The sequence below is a fragment of the Symphalangus syndactylus genome, chromosome 6 (assembly GCF_028878055.3).
Source record: "Symphalangus syndactylus isolate Jambi chromosome 6, NHGRI_mSymSyn1-v2.1_pri, whole genome shotgun sequence".
NCBI lineage: Eukaryota > Metazoa > Chordata > Mammalia > Primates > Hylobatidae > Symphalangus > Symphalangus syndactylus.
In genome coordinates, this window is record NC_072428.2 from 57,423,510 (window position 1) to 57,445,862 (window position 22,353).

Sequence of the window (22,353 nt, forward strand, 5' to 3'; positions counted from 1 at the left end):
AGCAGCCTGGCCAACATGGTGAAATCCCATCTCTATTAAAGGAACAAAAAATACAAAAAAAAAAAAAAATCGCAAGCCTGTAATCCCAACTATTTGGGAGACTGAGGCAGGAGAATTGCTTGGATCCAGGAGGCAGAGAGAGGTTGCAGTGAGCTGAGATCACACTACTGCACTCCAGCCTGGGCGACAGAGGGAGACTCCATCTCAAAAAAAAAAAAAATCTATATATATATTGGCCGGGCGCAGTGGCTCAGGCCTGTAATCCCAGCACTTTGGGAGGCTGAGGCGGGCGGATCACAAGGTCAGGAGATCAAGACCATCCTGGCTAACACGGTGAAACCCCGTCTCTACTAAAAATACAAAAAATTAGCCGGGCGTGGTGGCGGGCGCCTGTAGTCCCAGCTACTCAGGAGGCTGAGGCAGGAGAATGGCGTGAACCCGAGAGGCAGAGCTTGCAGTGAGCTGAGATCACGCCACTGCACTCCAGCCTGGGCAACAGAATGAGACTCCGTCTCAAAAAGAAAAAGAAAAATATTGATTATGTATGTGGAGGCACCCAGGCATAAAGGTAGGTCAGCAGGGAAGGTATTTTGCTCCTCAAATTGGGGTGGCAGAGAGCTGGGGTACCTTGAATTCAGTCACTCCTACCATGTTCAAGCTGCATCACAGAAGCATGGGGACACAAACACTGTTTACAACCCATTTCTAACAAGCTCAGAGCCTGCTGAAAGAGTTACCAAGGTAATCAGCTAGAGCCCCCGTCACAGGGCCTGGCACACTGAGGGACTCCTTCCTGCACTCCCTGAGGCTGGGGTTCAGGGAGCACATCCCAGGACATGACCCCGTGTTGGTTTTGACTGGTCAGTACTGGTGCGATGCTAGTATGTCAATCCTTTGGCTTTCTCTGCCCACTACATGTTAGGTCTAATCCGTCCCGTTAGGATTGGGTCATTATTTCATTGGCACTCAGCAGGGGGCGCTGATAAAACAATTTAATTCAAAGTGTTGCCAGAAATTATGGAGGAAAAGAAACTAAAAGTAACAATCGTAAAATGAGTAATTCCTGTGTACTATCTGAATGGCATGTAATGTTTCAAAGCAACTGGATGTCCCAGATATGTCTGATCTTCACAAAAACCTAGTGAGGAAGTTGCATTGTTAGCACTGTCCACTCCCTGTACAAATGAGGACAGAGAGGAAAGGAGAACCCTGTCCCTGCTCCCTGGCCTGGTGAGAGCAAGTCACTGGGAAGACACCAGGAAGGAGGCCAGGAGGCAGGAGTGTTACTGGTAGAGGGTGTGCAGGTTCTTGGCGTCTTAAACAAAGAATTGGACAAAACGCACAAAGACAGCAAAGAAAAAGAATGAAGCAACAAAAGTAGAGATTTATTGAAAACAAAAGTACACACCCCGTAGGGTGGGAGTGGCCCAAGCATAGGGGTTCAAGAGCCCCATTACAGAATTTCCTGGGGTCTAAATACCCTCTAGATGTTTCCATTGGATACTCGGTGTATGCCCTATGTAAATGGAGAGGATATTCCCTGTCATGGCTGAAGTGTTTCCATTTGATTCATTTCTAGGAAGTCCAGCGTGAATCGGCCTTATGTTCCTTGCCTCCAGGCCATATTCTCCTGCTTCATTTCCCCCCCGCCGAGAGATGTGACCCCATAAATCTTTATAGAAGGCAGAGGAACAGATGGTCTTTCTTCTTTTTTTTTTTTTTTTTTGAGGCGGAGTCTCGCTCTTTCACCCAGGCTGGAGTGTAGTGGCGCGATCTCGGCTCACTGCAAGCTCCGCCTCCCGGGTTCTCGCCATTCTCCTGCCTCAGCCTCTCCGAGTAGCTGGGACTACAGGCGTCTGCCACCACGCCCGGCTAATTTTTTGTATTTTTAGTAGAGACGGGGTTTCACCTTGGTCTTGATCTCCTGACCTCGTGATCCGCCCGCCTCGGCCTCCCAAAGTGCTGGGATTACAAGCGTGAGCCACCGCGCCCGGCCGGTCTTTCTTCTTTAACTACTTTATGCTGACTTAGGGCGTAGTCCCTACCTATTGGGGATCATGGAACGCTAGCCCTGCTCTGTTTAGTGGAGGGAGGGTAGTTCCTTGATGGCCAGGGGTGGTCTCTTCACTTGGAACTGGCTGGAATCCATGTTGCATGATCATCTGAAGCTTGATGGTCTCCAAGTAAGAGGAAATAAATTTGGTTAAAAGATTTAATGGGAACTTCAGTGGCTGGGTACCTATGCTATTAGGAATGTTTGTTATAGAGATTTGCAGGAGAAAAACAAAGCCTGGTCTGTGATCTGTTTTAGGATCTATGTGTTTCCTTAAAGTCTTAACGTGAGTGACTCCATTTTGGTTTGGTTTGGTCTGTTGGGGCCTAGTGCATGAGCTCAGTCCAAAACAATGGCCTCCCATAATTTTGTTTAAAAAAATTACCCCTTTTTGGTCACGTTCTCACTTAGGTGAGAACGTGACCAAAACTTAACGGCCTTAGCACCACTCTCAGTTACCATCATTTTGGGTTTCTGGTCTCAGCATATCATTCACAGGTTATGGTGTCCTCATGGTCACACATTTCTTTCAGCTCTTGTCATTCCAGTTGAAGAGAGACCATCTGACATTCTAGAGATGGCTGCATGCAAATATTTAAAACATCTGAGAGAATACAGTGCACCAGGGAGACTATTATCATGACTATTGGGAGGATAACACCAAGAGTTTGGAGTGTGATCCTTAACCAGGGTCCCCATAAACCAAACCTCCTAAAATTAAATACATTAAAGAATGAGCTACATAAAGAGTCTACTCACTTAACTAAGCAGGGTCTTCATTAATCTGCTACAACTGAATCTCTATAATACCCAATGTTTTTTCCATAGGCCATGAGGGCCAGCAGCTGCACAGATACTTCTCTGTTCAGCCAATTCGATCATAACCTTCACAAGAGAATTTAAAGTCTGTTGTGTAACTGTAGTCTTTACAGTAGAATTTGCTATAGAGCCTATCTTGAGGGATACATTGCTAATCATTGCTGATTTTGCTCCAAACCATGGAAAAGGACCTAACTAATGATGCCCTTCTAGAAGAGTGAAGGCCTCCTGACAATGTTCTCTTTAACCTATGATGTGCATTAAGAGGAGTGAACCAATATTCTGTTTCTGACTTATTATGAGGCAATGTATGCACTATTAAAGTTTCTCACCTACACTGGGCCTCCATCTTTTATCTATCAAAGTACAAGGTTAACCATGTATAAGACTAGCTGCAAACTCCTTCACAAATAAAAGTATACCCCGTAAGTGCACACAACAGACCCCTTTTCCACTTCTATTATTCATAATGGCATAGGCAAGGAAAACAATATTCAAAGATAAGGGTCTCATGAAAGTTGAGAAGTCTTGATTCATGATCTTGGGAAAAGCTGTTCACATCAAGTATGCCATCTTCTTCTGGGGAGAAACTTCCCTAGTTAGCTTTACTTTAAGGATTCCAATGGATATACAGTTCCGAGAATGTGGAGGGACCCTTCTCAGTTGTGAGATTATAAACCCAAAGTTCAAGGTCCCAAAGTTTTGCTGTAGTGTGGATGGCAAGGACAGTCTTTCTCTGATGTTCTCAGAAGATCCAAACTATAAAAAACTTTCTTTACCTGGTGAAAATATACCGTAGCATAATAATCTACTGTTATAACATCAGCCCTCTTTCATGGGAAAGCTTTTATACAACCAGAAAACATGCATTGAAAATAACAATTGAGGCGGGGCTCAGTGGCTCATGCCTGTAATCCCTACACTTTGGGAGGCTGAGGTAGGCCAATCACTTGAGGCCAGGAGTTTGAGACCAGCCTGGCCAACATGGTGAAACCCCATCTCTACTAAAAATAAAAAAATTAGCTGGGTGTGGTGGCACATGCCTGTAATCCCAGCTACTCAGGGGGCTGAGGCAGGAGAATCCCTTGAGCCTGGGAGGCAGAGATTGTAGTGAGCTGAGATCATGCCACTGCACTCCAATCTGGGTGGCAGAGAGAGACTCAAAAAAAAAAAAAAAAAAGAAAAGAACAATTGAAAGAAATTCCTTTATAAAATGTTTCAATGGCCCATCAGGTGACCAAATGTACCTGAAACTTTGATTGTTTTCCCAGAAATATGGGACCAAACATTGGTTATAAACTATTTTAGCAATGTATAAGTCACCACACCAATATATTCAATTTGGATCATTTTATCTTTTCCATGATCAGTCGTGGAATGCAGAACTTTTAATAATAAAAGCTTGAAGGACTCAAGAAGGACAAGGTGGTCATCCTGGTTCTCCATGAGTCCATGCTTAATTAACATTAGACTTATATCCTCTTGAATACCAGTTGTTTCTTCAAATTATGTGAATAGCACTGGTAACTGATGGGTTATCATAGGTAATTTGACTTAGACCATGGAGTTCATTCAAATTGTATATCTAAACAATTTCAGTATCAGCTGGTTTAACATGAAAATCTGACAAAATATTTTCTTAGTATTTAATTACTTTTTTGTTCTACTTGGGTTAGTAGCCTTATACAAGAAAATTTGGTTATTTCTGTGGTTTACAATCAGTTAACATAATAACCATAATTATGATTGACAGCATATATTCAGACATATTAGAATTTTGGAAATACCATACAATTTTGGAACATATATTAACATTTCACACACAGAATTTTTTATAAGGTTTATTTTTTTAAAACCTTCCACAACTTATTCAAACCTTTAGCTTTATCTTAACTTAAAACAATTCTTTAACACTTGGCAAAAAAAAAAATCCACATTCCCATGCCTTCTTATAATCTTTTACCAAGAACACATTTTACTCTTCTTACACACTTTGCATGTAAAACAGTTTCTTCAGTAGTCTTGATTACATGTTACAATGTTAACTCTTTGCAATGTTACTTTTAGTGAAAACCTTGGTAAGTTTAGGATTTTTTTTTTTTTTTTTTCTGAGACAGTGTCTCGCTCTGTCACTCAGGTTGGAGTGCAGTGGTGCGATCTTGGCTCGCTGCAAGCTCCAACTCCGGGGTTCATGCCATTCTCCTGCCTCAGCCTCCTGAGTAGCTGGGACTATAGGCACCTGCCACGACACCCAGCTAATGTTTTGTATTTTTAGTAGAGACAAGATTTCACCATGTTAGCCAGGATGGTCTTGATCTCCTGACCTCGTGGTCCACCTGCCTCAGCCTCCCAAAGTGCTGAGATTACAGGCATGAGCCACCACACCCGGCCAAGTTTAGGATTTTAATTATGTACAAGGTGTGGAGCCTAGGACCCACACAGAAGCGCAGATAAAGTCTGACTTCTTCCAGTGTCTAACTCCGCGTGTCCCAGGTCTTACCTAGCTGTAAAGCAGGCAGGTTGTACAATTAAGAGTCATGGTGTCATTTTATGAAGCATTTAGGTGACCTAATCACCTTTAAATTGTACATTTCTTGCATAAATTCTCTTTCATAAATTGTTTCATGACATACACAGACCATGTATGACATGCTTGGACTTGCTGATTTGTCCTAAACATCCCTCTTTTAAACAACCAATTATTTTACTTTAGGACAAAAATTTACCATATAGGATCCTTTCGTATGTAAAACGTCTTTTCTTTATAACCTTCTTTGCATAGCTAGGGGGCATGGCTAATTTCACACATCCCCAGACCTTATCTAGAATCTAATGCTCCAAAATAAATTGAACAATTTTTAAAAGTCAAAGAAGCAGTTTATGACCTAAAGTATTTAGCAAACCTAGTATCTGACCTGCATAATTTAAGCCAAATGTTTACATTTTTTGAAGATATTTTTATTTTACCAATAATCTTTAAAACTGTCTTTGTTCCCAAACATTACTGAAGTCACATGAACTAAATAAAAGGCATTGGATGGCTGGGTGCAGTGGCTTATGCCTGTAGTCCTAGCACTTTGGGAGGCTGAGGCAGGTGGATCACCTGAGGTCAGGAGTTCAAGATCAGCCTGACCAGTATGGTGAAACCTCATCTCTACTAAAAATACAAAATTATCCGGGCATGGTGGCTCACGCCTGTAGTCCCTGCTACTCAAGAAGCTGAAACAGGAGAATCATTTGAACCTGGGAGGCAGAGAGAGGTTGCAGTGACCGGGATCATGCCACTGCACTCCAGCCTGGGTGACAGAGAGAGACTCCATCTCAAAAATAAAATAAAATTTAAAAAAAGGCATTACACTTTCTAGTTTTCTGACAAAATATTTAAGCTGTTATATCAGGGGAACCCACCCCCAGTATTTCAACATAGATTCTTTCTATTTTCCCTAAGTGTCGGCTGGTCTGAGAAATAAAGAGAAAGAGTACAAAGAGAGGAATTTTACAGCTGGGCCACTGTGGGGGGACATCACATATCTGTAGGACCATGATGCCCACCTGAGCCGCAAAACCAGCAAGTTTTTATTAGGGATTTCAAAAGAGGAGGGGGTGTAAGAACAGGGAGTAGGTCACAAAAATCACATGCTTCAAAGGGCAAAAAGGAGAACAAAGATCACATGCTTCTGAGGAAACAGGGCAAGGACAAAATCAGGAACTCCTGATAAGGGTCTATGTTTGGCTGTGCACGTATTGTCTTCATAAACATCTTAAACAACAGAAAACAGGGTTCGAGAGCAGAGAACCGGTCTGACCTCAAATTTACCAGGGCGGGGTTTTTTCCCCACCCTAATAAGCCTGAGGGTACTGCAGGAGACCAGGGTCCTTATCTCAACCATATAAGACAGACACTCCCAGAGTGGCCATTTATAGATCTCCCCCCAGGAATGCAGTTCTCTTCCTAGAGTATTAGTATCAATATTCCTTGCTAGGAAAAGAATTTAGCGATATCTCACCTACTTGCACGTCCATTTATAGGCTCTCTGCAAGAAGAAAAATATGGCTCTTTTTGCCTGACCCCGCAGGCAGTCAGACCTTATGGTTGTCTTCCCTTGTTTCCTAAAGTCGCTGTTATTCTGTTCGTTTTCAAGGTGCACTAATTTCATATTGTTCAAACACATGTTTTACAATCAATTTGTACAGTTTATGCAATCATCACAGTGGACCTGAGGTGACGTATATCCTCAGCTTACAAAGATAATGGGATTAAGAGATTAAAGTAAGACAGGCATAAGAAATTACAAGAGTATTATCAGGGAAGTGAGACATGTCCATGAAATCTTCACAATTTATGTTCCTCTGCCACGGCTCCAGTTGGTCCCTCTGTTCGGGGTCCCTGACCTCCCACAACACTCTTATGATTATTTTACACACGCAACACCTATAAATACACAGACAGGCAGAAGATAAAGGACTCACTCCCTAAGCCAGGAACTGAAAACTAAACCTGGGCCGCCACTGTGAAAAGAGAAAGCACAGCCACATGATTACAAGGTCAAGCTCCCAAGGACATGACTGACCAGTTTGCTGGGCAGCCTTGAATAGTGAGCCTATAGGTTTTTATCCTAAGGTACCCCTCTTTATAACAGAACAGTATAGAAAGTCACACAAAGCACACCGGATTCACTACAGTTTAAGACCAGCCTTAGAATTCTTTTTTTGTATTAATCAAAACTTTGCAGAGGAGATAAACAGTGACTTTTACCATTTATTTAACCAGTTTGCACAGAGAGACAGAGGCCAGAGTCTGACTGGTAAGAAATTCTTATCCTTTTGCTGGCATGTCAGGCTTCTGAGTTCTTTCTCCCTGAGTGGCCCTAGCGGCCCTGCTTAACTGTATGCAGACAAACACATTGCTGTGAATTAAGAATATTCACAAATAGTTTACAAATTTTGGAAAAATTAGGCAGAGAGAGAAATATGACTCAAATTCTATTTACGAAAGTATGCTCAACACACTTAACATATCAGAAAGCTTAACTTCAAAAAGCTAATTTAAGATTAAAAAGCTGGTGCATTCCATTAATTCCTGAAAGCCTGACAAAAGTAGCCTAGGAATTTCAGCTAAATGGAACCAATGATGACTTGCTAGAAACACATAAGAAACAAAATAACTATCCACAGAATCAAATAAAACCCTTCCACTAGAAACTAAAAAAATTCATGGTTTTATATATACATGCATACACAAGCAAAGCCCAGAGGGGGAATAAACAGCAAACAAATGAAAATTAGAAGCAAAAACAAATAAACAGGAAACCAACCCTGAATTTTTCCTATTCAATCTACCCTGGAGGCTATGGTGTTACCCAGGGTCCCCAAAAACCCACATGATGAATATTTTATTCCTGATACACAATTCAATATCCTTAAGTTCACCAGTATCATCATACATCCTGTGCAATCAAGAAATTCACTGTAGGCACATGACCAATAAGTACTCCAGTGTCAGCACTATCCATGCAAAACAGTAAACATAGTGTGAAGCAATGCAAGCATGGATGTGAAATTTGGCTCCACACTAAATCCAGCTTCATGCTTAACTATATTTAAAAAAGAATTGGCAAACTGCCAATGCATTTCTTTACAATATTTATCCTATTTTAATCAAGACTAAGAGCTTTAACCATGAAAATGTTAATTAGCCAAATGTCTCCAATTCTGTATCAGGTTTTAAAGAACATTTTATTATCTAAACATTTCCATGTCTTTCTCCCCTACTTACTAGCTCTTTACTACATTGTTTCATAAATAACCTTTTCAAATCTGTAATTTGAACCAACTTTTAGATAATTTCTGAATTAGACAAAATTATTCTTTTCTCACTAATAACATAACCCTTTCTGGCACATTTTGTATACAGAATTATGTGTTAACTAGCATTCTTATCTTTAGTAACCTAAAACTTTAGTGAGACCCTAAAAAGCAAGAAATCCTGAACCATCAGCTATGGGCATTTATAGACAAGAACAATTCCAGAATTTTAGAAACATATTTCCCTATATCATAACCCTTTCTCAATTGGAAATGACTCATATATTCAATGAGCATTGAAAATAATCTTAAGATTTTAATTTACACAAAAAGTTTACCTAAAACATTTATCCCATGTACATGTACTCAATTCCTTCATTTTTAAGCAGTTTATATAGATTACTTCTGTAAACTGAGATATTGGGCACTATCATTTGAAGTTAGTTATTTCCTTGTTAACCATGTTTTTAATCACCAGTGAACATCAGATGCTCACCTAAACCTAAGTAAGAGCCTCAAAGTTAAATACATAGGTATTTTTGCCAACAACTCAAAAGATTTAGCTAACATTAAATTACTCTTATTTGTCAAAAAAAGACACACAAACCAGGATCATTTTGTTTATAGTTTTATATATACAAACTGGGTTTATATATACAGGCTGGGTTTATAGTTTTATAACCTTCTATGCTAAACCCTGACATCTCAAAATATCTAGCAGAGACAAATATAAAATCCAGACAAAAATGTATGCTGACAATTCTGAAGGCATGTCTATTTTTATTTTACCAATTATTTTAAAGCCAGTTTGTTTTGTAAAGTTATACTGCAGTCACGTGAACTTGAAAATTGCTTGGACTTATTTGCTTAATTTATTAGCACTCTTTTACTTATAAGCCAATCTGGTAGACACAACATATAACAATAAATTACATACAAATAAACACATCTAGACATGTATACACACACATGAATGAAGATCTAATAGCTTGGAATCCTAGCCATGAGATAGCAATACAAGCTCACTGGTTTTACTTTGCCCCAATAGGTAATCCAACGAAGGCTGTGAACCAAAATTGCAGGTAAATAAGTTTCCCTGGATTTTTAAAGCCAAACCTCCCCAGACTCCAAAGAATATTGGGGCCAAACAGCACCAAAGGAGAGCATCACAGGTTAACCAGGCCCCCTGCTTAGAACAGCAGCACAAAAGCCTGGCCACATGCAACGCCATCCCACTTTCCCAATCAACAGCGAACTTCAGATTCCAAACAACATTGGAGCCAAACAGTATTGCAACTGTGAGAGAAAATTCACAGGAGGGCCTAGCACTGGGCCTCAGCACTTCTGCCAAGGGCGTCCCCTTTGGAGAGGGTGAGGACCAGAGGATCTCCCGGAGCGTCCCCCTTTGGGGTCCAATCTTAGAGTGTCAAATGTCTCCGACCTTAGGTGGGCACTGGTGCCACTTGCAAGTTTTCCCACCAGAGGCGATGGCCCACCAGAGGCGATGGCCCACCGTCAGCTTTCCTTTTGTGCCAGGACGAAGGCCTCGACTTCTAGCATCCTTATAATTTGATAAGGCCATGCTTTCCCATGTTTCCTGTTCCATGAGCTTTAATGATAGGAGCTGGAGGCTAGGCAGGTTTCTCTGCCCTTAGCCAGTGGAGTAGGGGATGGGAAGAATTTCACATAAGAAAAGAAGATTTAAGTCACCTGAAACTCATGTGAGTTTGCCTGAGCTGCACCAAATGTAGGGATCAGGGACCACAACTGGAAAAGATAAAAAATTGTCCTTCAGAGTGGCCCCAGCCAGCAGCCTGCAATTGCCTCTGTGTTTAGGCGCTGCCCACCAAGTGTCCCAAGTTGGAAAGGAAAAGAGAGAGAGAGAGAGAGACTCACTTGTATAGAGCAGAAAAGAAAGGGGAAACGAGAAAAATAAATCCCAAACTTTGGGCTTACCTCCTGGCTGGTTCACCAAAATATGTTACCAGTTGAAGGTGTCCAGGTTCTTGGCGTCTTGAACAAAGAATTGCACAAGACACACAAACAAAGCAAGGAAAGAATGAAGCAACAAATGCAGAGATTTATTGAAAATGAAAGTACACCCCATAGGGGTGTCGAGCATAGGGGCTCAAGAGCCCCATTACAGTGTATGCTGGGGTTGAAGTATACTCTAGAGGTTTCCACTGGTTACTTGGTGTATGCCCTATGTAAATGGAGAGGATATTTCCTGTCATAGCTGAAGTGTTTCCATTTGATTTAGTTCTAGGAAGTCCAATGTGGATTGGCCTTAGGTTCTCTGCCTCCTGCCTCAGAAGAACAGAGGAGCATCAGGGACCCAAAATACCCCTGTGGCTGCCCCCATGCTGGCCCTTAGTAATCAAAGAAATACAGATTTAAAAACTAAGGATTTTGTTTTGTTTTATATCTAGGAGGAGGTCCCTAGCTTGGAGGAGAACAGGCTGTTTCATACCCAGCTCGAGACACAGCATTGGCACAAACCTTGCTGAGGAGCAATTTGGCAATACATTCCCTATGCCTTAAAAATTGCCTCAGTAATTTCACTTCTGTAATACTCTTCTTAGGAAACAATCATAGATAAGTAAAAGATTTAGCTACCATAATACTGATTTTGCTACTTATAATAGCAAAAATATTGAAGACATTCTAAAGATTCATCAATAGCATGGCTGTTTAAGTAACTTATGTCTCAGGACAGAATGTTGGCAACCATTAAAAATTCAGCTCCATGGCCAGGTGAGGTGGCTCACACCTGTAATCCCAGCACTTCGGGAGGTGGAGGCAGGAGGATTGCTTGAGCCTAGGAGTCAGAAACCAACCTGGGCAATACAGTGAGACCCATCTCAAAAAAAGAAGAAGAAAAAGAAAAAAAAATTAAGCTGCACATAGGCAAAAATTTTTTTAAAACCTTTGATTCCTATCTCACGTCTTATATAAAAATTAACTCAAAATGGATCACAGACCTAAATGTAAAACAAAATGTTACAATTTTTAGGAAAAAACATAGGAGAAAATCTCTAAGATCAAGGACTAGGCAAAGGGATTTTTAGACTTCAGATCAAAAGCAGACTCCACAAATAAAAAAAATTGATAAATTGGACCTCATCAAAATTTAAAAGTTTGTTTTACAAAAGAACCTGTGAAAAAGATGAAAAATTAAAGTACAGGCTGTCCTAAAATAGTTGCAAACCACACATCCAACAAAGAACTTATATGTAGTATGTATAAAGAATTCTCAAAACTCAGCAGTAAAAAGAACAAACTCTCAATCAGAATATGGGCAAAAAAACATGAACAGACATTTCACCAAATAAAATATACAAAAGGCAAATAGGCACATTAAAAGATGTTCCACATAATTGGCCATCAGTGAAATGCAAATTAAAACCATAATGATATAACACTACATACCTACCATAGTGGCTAAAATAAAAAATAGTGACAACACCAAATGCTGGCAAGGATGTGGAGAAAGTGGATCACTTGTGCATAGCTGGTGGGAATGCAAAAGGGCACAGCCATTCTGGAAAACAGTCTTATAATTTGTTATAAAACTAAACAATATACTCATCATACAACCCAGCAATCACACTCTTAGGCATTCATCCCAGAGAAATGAAAACATATTCACATGAAACCTGGACACAAACCTTCATAATAATCATCTGTAATAGTCAAAAAGGGGAAACAACTCTGATGCTCTCCAACAGGTGAAAGGTATAGAAACAATAGTATATCCATACTATAAAATCCTGCATAGCAATATAAAGGAACACGTTATTGACACTTGTAAAGATTTCAAAGGAATTATGAAATATATCCAATCCCAAAATGTTATGTATTATATGATTCTAACAATATATAATATATTAACATTAATATTATATAATATTATATATTAATGTTATATAGTTATATATTAATAGTATCTAATATTATTGATAATCAATATAATAATATTGAAATATGTTAAGATTATGTAGAATATATAATATTCTTGGAATCATATAGCATGTAACAAAAGATTGTATGTAATCAAAGAAATACACACTTTAGTGTATTTCTTGCATTATAGTGCAATCAAAAAAATACACTATACTATCTTTACACACTATAAGAATGGTATGTAACATTCCAATCATACATACGATATAATTTCAAGAATATATAATATTCTTTAATTTTTTTTTTTTACTCAGGGTCTTGCTCTGTCACTCAGACTGGAGTACAGTGGCGTGATCTCCACTCACTGCAGCCTCCACCCCTCCCCCCATATCTGCTGATATGACTAGTCCTGCCTGGACACTGCAGGGACACATGACACCCATCCCCCTTTCAGGAGAAGGAGGTGGGAGGGAGACACAGGAGGCATCTCAGTGCCAAGCCTCCCCAGCACGCACACACACACAGAGGAGCCTGTATGTATTCATTCACACACCTCACTGCCCAGGAACAACTTCCAGGGTTCCCAAATCCCTCATATCCCACCAGGAATTTCAGCTCTGCTCTTGTAGCCCTAAGGGAAATGAGTCAGTGGGAGGAGCTGAGAAAAACAAAGAAAGGAAGAAAGGAGGCAGTTCCGGGTTTCCCACAGAAGTTCTGAGGTGACTTTATGAGAGTCACTTCTCCTCTTGGAACCTCAGCTTCCTCATTTGCCAATCAGGGTGTGGTTCCCTATCCTAAACCACACTGGGGCCACCATGAGGATCCAGTAAGATCAGGAATAGAAAAGAGCTTAGAAAAATCAGGGACCTGGGTCAGATAGCAGAGGGTGGTACAGGGGCTATTGCTGTATAAAGTGGTCTGAAATCTTCCTTCCTTCCCTTCTCATTCATTCATTCATTCATTCATGCCTCCTCTCTTGGCCAAGCCCTGAACCGGACACTAGAGATGGAGAGATGAGTCAGCCAGGGTATTACCCTCAGGAGTATCCGTGGTGGTAGTAATGTGGGGTGGGGAAGGGAGAAATGGAATCAACTCAGTCTGCAGAACATAGGGCAGGCTTCATGGAGGAAGTAACCTGGGGCTGGGATTTGAAGAAGTAATAAGAGTTTGCCCTGATGCACAAGATGGGGAAGGGCGTAGCAGACTTACAAAGCAAAGGCATAGACATGAAAAAGCACCTCCCCCTCTCAGTGCATGACAGATTCCAGGAAGAGCTTTCTAAAGATACGTGCAAAGAGGGAGAAAGACTTCTAGGAAAGGAAGGGCATGTGAAGGGGCCAGCTTTGTTTGGAATGCTCTGGCGAGTCAGCATTACATGGTGAATGGAGGGGCTGGAATACAAGGCCTTTTGGGTTTTCTTAGGTCTAAGCTCTGAGTTAACCCTGAGTAGAAAGAAAGCATAAGGTTTCTATGCCTCTGCACCCAAGAAGCAGTGCCACATCTGAGGACTAAAGAAAAATCTCGAGCTAGGCACAGTGGTGCACACCTGTAATCCCAGCACTTTGGGAAGCTGCAGTGGGAGGATTGCTTGAGCCCAGGAGTTTGAGACTAGCCTGGGCAACATAAGGAGACTCTGTCTCTAACAAAAAGAAAAAAAAATTCACCAGGTGTGGTGGCACATGCCTGTAGTCCCAGCTACTCAGGAGGCTAAGGTGTAAGGATTGCTTGAGCCTGGGAGGTTGAAGCTGCAGTGAACCATGATGGCACCACTGCACTCCAGCCTGGGTGACAGAATGAGGCCCTGTCTCAAAAAAAAAAAAAAAAGAAAAAGAAAAGAAAAGAAAGAAAAGAAAAATATTGAGCCAGGGTCACGCTATTACCGAACTCACAAGTGAGGTTTGCATGCCCTGGCAGGCAACCTCAAACACCCACAGCCTCTCTTGCCAGGGGCCTGAGGGCATTTGTCTTCCCATAATTAAGTCTTAGCATCCCATTCTGAGTTTTTCCAGGGAGGGCCTGGGCCCCAGGCCTTCAGCCTGAGTAAAAACCTGTTAAAGCGTGTGTGGGCTAGGTGTGGGCTATGTGGAAGGGCCAAGATGAAATGGCCAGAGCCTGCACTCCCAGCAGCAGAGGCAGCCCAGCCAGCATCCTGACCTCTGAGGACTCCCAACTAGCACCCGTGATACAGAGGTCTTTCTCCTTCTGATGCCTATAATCAATTTGTCCCTAATTCCCCTGAGATCTGCCCCTGAAAACACAGTTCCAGTCATCCCCATTAAGCACTGGTCTCCTCCCCTGCCAAGACTGGGAGCTTTTGGCTTCTTTCTGTGCCCTCAAGGACAGTAGCTGAGTAAACTGAATATTATCCTGGTTCAAGCTGACTCAGAATGGAGAGGAAGAGGAATTTGGAGGGTAATCTCTAGGAGGCCAGGCCTTTGTGATGGTCTAGAGACAGTGGCTGAGGTCTGAGCTGGGCCGTATTCAATTAGTCACACAAGACTCTGTGACTGATTGAATATGGGGGTGAGACATAGGGAGGGGTGCAGACCAAAAGTAGAATTCTAAGTCTCCCAACTAACTGAATGGACCCCCAACTTGGCCAAGGGGATCCCCCAAAAACCTGGAAAACTAGTACAGGCCATGACAGGAAGAGGAAGTCCGACATGTCTCCTTATAACCACTTCATTTGGAGTTCAGGCACAGCTGACCAATGTCTATATTAAAACAGAGATCGTAAGACTGACAAAACAGACTATTTGTAGCAATAAGATACCGAATTCCAACCTAGCTCTAGTATGGCATCACACGACGGATAGCAGGCCCTGAAAGAAATCTGAGTATTTTAGCCCAAAATATATTTCTTTGACATATCCCGAAATGACCCTGCGAAGCTGGTCTCTTGCTGGGGAAATGTGCATTCTGTAGATAATCTCCTTCACTTACATGGGTCTTTTCCAGGGAGTCTAACACCCTTTAAGTTTCCATAAGAGACATTTACCATCTACTGCTTACTTAGAGGCTTTGTCTATATAACAAGAACATAGCAAGAACCTTGGCTTCCAGTCCCCTTATCTCAACGCACACCTCTCTTTCTGCTGACTGAATTCTTTAGGAAAAGATCAACCCTTTCAGCCAACTGCCAATCAGGAAATCTTTAAATCCACCTATGACCTGTAACCCCCCAGCTTAGAGACGTCCTACCTTTCTGGGCTGAATCAATGTACACCTTACAAGTATCAATTTATGTCTTTGTAACTTCTGTCTGCCTAAAATGTGTAATATAAAACCAAGCTGCAACCCAATCACCTTAGGCACGTGTTCTCAGGACACCCTGAGGCTGTGTCATGGGTCATGGTCCTTAACCTAGCCAAATAAACCTCTCAGTTGATTGAGACCTGTCTCAGATAAGTTTTGATTTACAGGGGTCAGGGTGAACTCCAGAATTCTGGCTTGGCTGACATGTAGGCTGTAGAAACACAGAAGAATAAATCAGGGAAGAGGGATATAAAATAAGTCAGGAGATAAGCAGGAAATTCCCATCATGTCTTTTAAAAATTCACCTTTTGCATAGTAGAAAAAAAAATTATAAATAAAGTGTCAATAGAAGCCTGGGCTCGGTGGCTCACACCTTTAATCCCAGCACTTTGAGAGGCCAAGGTGGGCTGATCACCTGAGGTCAGGAGTTCAAGACCAGCCTGGCCAACATGGTGAAACCCTGTCTCTACTAAAGATACAAAAATTAGCCAGGTGTGGTGGCACGTGACTGTAGTCCCAGCTACTTGGGAAGCTGAGGCATGAGAATCACTTGAACCTGGGAGGCAGAGGTTGCAGTGAGCCAAGATCATGCCACTGCACTCCAGCCTGGGTGACAGAGGAAGATCCTGTCTCAAAAAAAAAAGAGTCAGTAGAGAGGTAAGTTAAGTACACTGTTAGATCCATACTAGGCAATACTATGAAAGATAAGATATGGAGAAATAGTCATAATAAGTGATGTTTTGAAAGTGAGTCATAAAGGATGGCAGAATAATCCTGTATTTGTAAAGATGTATGTGTCTATATATGAATTTTAAAAAAACTGAAATAATAAAGACCAAAATGTTAAAAGGAATCACTGGGGATTTTTACCATCACCTTTGTGTATTTTCCTCATTCTTTTCTAAAAAGTAACAACAATTGTTACTTACCTATGTCCTCTGTGAGGAAGAAGATGTGGAGTCTGAGCTGACAGTCACAATGACAAAGGGTCTGAAGGTCCTCCTGCCCCCAGTGTGTCCCCATCCCGCATGTTCTGTCATGTCAGGAAGCTGCCCCTTGGGCCCGAGCAGCAGCTGAATATCCCTGTCTCTAGATTCTGAGAGGCACAGTCCCACTTGATTCTTGGGTTTTGGTTTAGACAAGACAGAGACCAGCAAAAGGTTGCATCAGGACCTCTGGCCTAGGATGGCCCAAGGAGCTCACTGCTGCTACAGTGAGGACAACCTGCCAAGGCCAAGAGTCTGTAAGAAGAAAAGGACAAAGTGAAGGTGATGTTGAGCTGGCCCAGGAGCACGTGGCAGATGTTCAGTAAAAACCCATTGGATGACTGAGTTAATTAATGAAGGGGGGAGATCAACTTAAAATCTTTTGCATATATTGGGAATTATTGTTTCAAACAATGAGTGAATTCAACAGAATTATAAGGAAATTAAATTCAACATCAAATTCCAGTCATAGAATATCAGCTGCCCCAGATCAGCTCAGATCCTAGTAAGATCCAGTGACAAGAGACAGCACTGGCCCTTCAAGGTCCAGCTGAATTCTCTCTGCCCCCATAGCAGGGTCCAGTCTACGGTGGCAGCTTGGTTACATTTCACGAAAGTGAAGAGAAGGGGATAGAACCAGGGCCCTCACTCGCTGTGTCTTGTCTCTCCCCTGAAGTCCTACTCACACTTCCTTACAGAAGTCCTGTGTACATGGGGTATCCTTGGCCACAACTGAAACTGGCAAAAAGCCGCAGACCTCTTCCCAGTGAGAGTGTCGTTAATGCACTCTAATTCCAGAATGACAGCCCATTGGTATTTTTTTTCTTCCTTTCCTGAAAATCTATTAATGTAGGAGCATCTGGGGGATTTCAAAGTCGGTGATGAGCTCGACAGCTTCTCCAGCTGCTCTGTCTAGGGAACTCTTGGGCATTCAGTGGGATTTAATGGGCTTATGTGAGCCTTCCAAGAAACTTCATGCTAGACTAACTTCCATTTAATCACTCTGACATCTCCTGAGCAGATGTCATTGCTATTTTCTGTCACTTACCCTTCATCCTGCCTTGCTCTGGCCCAATCGCTGCGGTTTCTGTTCCCCAGCATTTGCGGAGGTCTAAGAATCCAAACCTGAGTCATGGATTCACGGAAGGTCAGAGCTGGAGGGGTCTTACAAGGGCAGTGGGCCCAATCCCCTCATGTGCAAATTCATTTCTTTTCATCCATCATGACTGTGCTGCTTCTCTGTGCCAGACTCTGTGCCAGACTGTAGGGGCACAGATGGCACCCCGCATTCTCCCCAACAGCCCTTGAAGAATTTGCTCACAGTCAAGGGGAAGAGACAGAGTGAAAGTTACTAAATTCACTCAGTAGGGCAAGGCTTTGGTGGAGGGCTGTATAAAGTCCAGTAGCAGGCAGCCTGGGACAGAGGAGGAAATGGCCAGTTCGACTCGGTGAGGTGGAAGAAGGCACCATTGAGAAACAAACATTTCCAGCAAACACAGAATGACCTAACGGTGAGGAGTGTGGGCTCTGGAGTCAGACTGACTGAGTTTGAATTCACCCCTAACCAGCTGGGAGACCCTGATTGAGTTCTCCAACCTCTCTCAGCTCAGCCTCCTTGTCTATAAAATTCACAGACACCTGTGAGCAGGACTGTCACATTGCAGTCTGTGGCACGGGACTCCTTCTCAGGAGGTGCCCTTCGCCACCAAGAGTTTCTCATGACATTTCCCAGTGGATGAAAGTGAAGCGCTTGTTTTCTCAAATGTTAGGACAATGTGCATCTGCTGGAAGTGTCTTGAAGAAGGGTGCCTTTTTCTAATTTGCACGGAGGCACCAAGTGGGCTACAGGTGGCCCAGTACTCATGTTTCTTTACCTCTTTCTCCTTTCAAAAGTGAAACTTCTTTCAGCAGGCTGGGGTCAGAGGAGGTTCAGTCTTCCTGCTTCTCCCACGCCGTCCCCCCAGAAGCACTCCCTGCTGTCCAAGGCCGCTGCCTGCTGGCTCTAGCTCTCTCATAGGGACCTGGGCTGCAGGCCTTCTCCGCAGAAGCCCTGGAGGAGGCAGGAGGGAGCAGGGCTCCTTTCCCTCACTGCTCCGTCCCTTTGGTTCCCTCTGAGATGACACAGCCAGCTGGGCAGGGGATGAACATTTCTTCACAGGGTATTGGTACGATCATAAGAGGAGCTACAGTGTCCAAGAGGAAGATGAAAGCTCATACTCTCCTGACACTTCCCAGGTACAGAAGGGGGTAGTTCCCTCAGGGCGTGCCCCGGTTTCCACCCTCCCTTCCTCACCCTCAGAATCACAGCTCTCTTCCCCCAAGAGAGGGAGCCTTAGCCGGGCGCCGTGGCTCACACCTGTAATCCCAGCACTTTGGGAGGCTGAGGCAGGAGGATCACCTGAGGTTGGGAGTTCGAGACCAGCCTGACCAACATGGAGAAACCCTGTCTCTACTAAAAATACAAAATTAGTCGGGCGTGGTGGCGCATGTCTGTAACTCCAGCTACTGTGGAGGCTGAGGCAGGTGAATCGCTTGAACCTGGGAGATGGAGGTTGCTGTAAGCCGAGATCGTGCCATTGCACTCCAGTTTGGGCAACAAGAGCAAAACTCCGTCTCAAAAAAGAGAGGGAGCCTCCTTTTCTCGAGCCTGTCCTCTGGCCTCTACTCCAGTCCCACTGAAAACCAGTTCCTACACAGGGTGGGGGTCTTGCTCCCTGGACCCATTTCCCCCAGCACATTTCTCTGAGCAATGCCCTGCTCCTCAGCAGGTGGGCTCATCAGGGCTGTCACACGGTACCTCAAGTCTGGGCTGTGTGGGGTGTGAGGTGTTTGTATGTGGGTGATGTGTGGTGTGGTGTGTGTTTGTGGTTTGTGAGGTGTGTGTTTGTGTGCTGTGGTGGGAGGGCTGTGAGGTGTGGTCATGCGTATGGTGTGGTGTGGTGTGGGGGGTTGTGGTCCTGTGTATGGTGTGGTGTGTGTGTGAGGGGTGTGATATGTGTATGAATGTGGTGTATGTGTGTATCATGGTGTGTGTGTGAGTGTGGTGTATGTGTGTATCATGGTGTGTGTGTGAGTGTGGTGTATGTGTGTATCATGGTGTGTGTGTGAGTGTGGTGTATGTGTGTATCATGGTGTGTGTGTGAGTGTGGTGTATGTGTGTATCATGGTGTGTGTGTGAGTGTGGTGTATGTGTGTATCATTGTGTGTGTGTGAGTGTGGTGTATGTGTGTATCATTGTGTGTGTGTGAGTGTGGTGTATGTGTGTATCATTGTGTGTGTGTGAGTGTGGTGTATGTGTGTATCATGGTGTGTGTGTGAGTGTGGTGTATGTGTGTATCATGGTGTGTGTGTGAGTGTGGTGTATGTGTGTATGATAGTGTGTGTGTGAGTGTGGTGTATGTGTGTATCATTGTGTGTGTGTGAGTGTGGTGTATGTGTGTATCATTGTGTGTGTGTGAGTGTGGTGTATGTGTGTATGATAGTGTGTGTGTGACTGTGGTGTATGTGTGTATGATAGTGTGTGTGTGACTGTGGTGTATGTGTATTGTTTGGTGTGTGTGTGAGTGTGGTGTGTGTGTGGAGTGGTGGTGTGTGTGAGGGGTGTGGTTATGTGTATGGTATGGTGTGTGTGGTGTATGTGTGTGGTATGTGTGTAGTGTGTGAGAGGTGTGCGTGTGTGTATGGTGTGGTGTGGGGAGTTGTGGTCCTGTGCATAATGTGGTGTGTGTGAGTGTGGTGTATGTGTGTGTGGTGTGGTGTGTGTGAGGGATGTGGTTATGTGTATGGTGTGGCATGTGTGAGTGTGGTGTATGTGTGTGGTGGTGTGTGAGTGTGCTATATGTATTGGGTGATGTGTGTATAAGTGTGGTGTATATGTGTGTAGTGTGGGTGGTGTGGTGTGGCGTGTGAGAGTGGTGTGTGTGTGTGTTGTGAGTGTGTAAGTTTGGTGTGTGCGTATGGTGTGATATGTGTGTGACTGTGGTGTATGTGTGCGACTGTGGTGTATGTGTGCGTGGTGTGTGTGTGTGTGTTGGGAGGGCTGTAGGCAGGTAGGGGAAGGGAGGTCTGTTTTTCACACTACAGATCAAAATGATAAAAGTGTTTATCTCTGGGTGGTGGAGTTATAGCTATTTTTTTTTTGCCTTATCTTTTTCTACTAAGAACATGTATGACGTATGTAATAAATCTTAAAAAGGAATTCACTGTATTCCACTGTCATCCATCTTGAGTCTCTCGGTCCCATCAAATCCCGTGAGCACTCAGTATCCTAGCCTGACGTGTCGTGGGAAAGGACTCATGGGCAATTTCCAGAAATGGAGCTGTTTGGCGGAACTGTCTAGAGACACGGGCCCCACCCTGCTCTGGCATCCAGGGCTTGCCCAGATGGCCTCGTAGGGCCTTGGCAGGGCCTGAGCATCTGATTCTCAGGGTTCCAGGCAGCTTTGGAGCTGGATTCTGGCCAAGGTAGGGGAACAGGTAGAGGGCCCAGCTCTGGAGAGAGGCCTGGTGAGAGCCAGGATGGCACCAGAGAAGTTCCCGTCACCACCCCAGCGAGCTGCCACAGCTCCTCACCTCCAACACGCGCATGTCCTCCTTGTGTTGCTTCTTGAAATTGGGATGTATCTGGTATTGCCAGTTACTGAGGGGACGTTTCCTGTGTTTCCAAAAGCCTCTTGTTAAATCTGCAAGTTATACACAGAATGGAGCACAGCGACTGGCCCATAGTATTTGTCGCTAATAAATATTTGTTAATAAATAAATACAATATGAAAATGGAAAACATAGTATCTACCTTTCTGTAAGAGCAAGTGCCTCCCACCTTCACCCCGAAGTAAGTGATGCATCTCCCTTGGGCTTGGTTAGCTTGGCACCGTCCCCCTGAGCACAGTTGTCCCTGGGCAGGGTGACACCCAGGGACTTCTTGGGAACCATAAGAAGTGCAAAGCTAATAAGAAGCCCTGGGGACCTTGCAGAGATACTGTGACCTGTGAGCTCTGCCTCGAGGCCAGGCATTCTCCCTCATTTCTTTATATACCAGCCCTCCCCAACCATTTCCCCAGAAGCAGGAGCAAGTTCCTGATACAAAGTTGATGCTCAGTGCTGGGTTCTAGTCATGACCTTCTCCTCCCAACTATGGCATATGGAGATTCCTGCCCAGAGCAAAGCTTTTCCTTCAGGGAACACGCATGCCCACAGCAGGTGAGGGATAAAAGTGAGCAGCTAAGGTGAAGGTGAAGCCAGATGTTAATGTAAAGCACCAGCCACATCCTGCCCCTTACTCGAGGGCAAAGGAAGGGCAATATTTAAAGGAATATTAGATTGAAATCTTACAAGTGTAAAAAAAATTCAATCTATGTTAAATGTATTTTATTTTATTTTTTATTATTATACTTTAAGTCCTAGGGTACATGTGCACAACATGCAGGTTTGTTACATATGTACACATGTGCCATGTTGGTGTGCTGCACCCATTAACTCATCATTTACATTAGGTATATCTTCTAATGTTATCCCTCCCCCCTCCCCCCACCC

At 43.3% G+C, this 22,353-nt stretch overlaps 1 long non-coding RNA gene across 1 annotated transcript in view; it reads left to right on the forward strand.

Annotated features, from left to right (window-relative positions):
• The first annotated feature begins 18,786 nt into the window (after positions 1-18,786).
• Positions 18,787-22,353, forward strand: part of LOC134736898 (uncharacterized) — a 28,504-nt gene continuing 24,937 nt past the window's right edge. Inside the window, exon 1 of the long non-coding RNA XR_010121361.1 lies at positions 18,787-19,056. This is a non-coding gene — a long non-coding RNA (uncharacterized lncRNA). The remainder of the gene's footprint in view (positions 19,057-22,353) is intronic.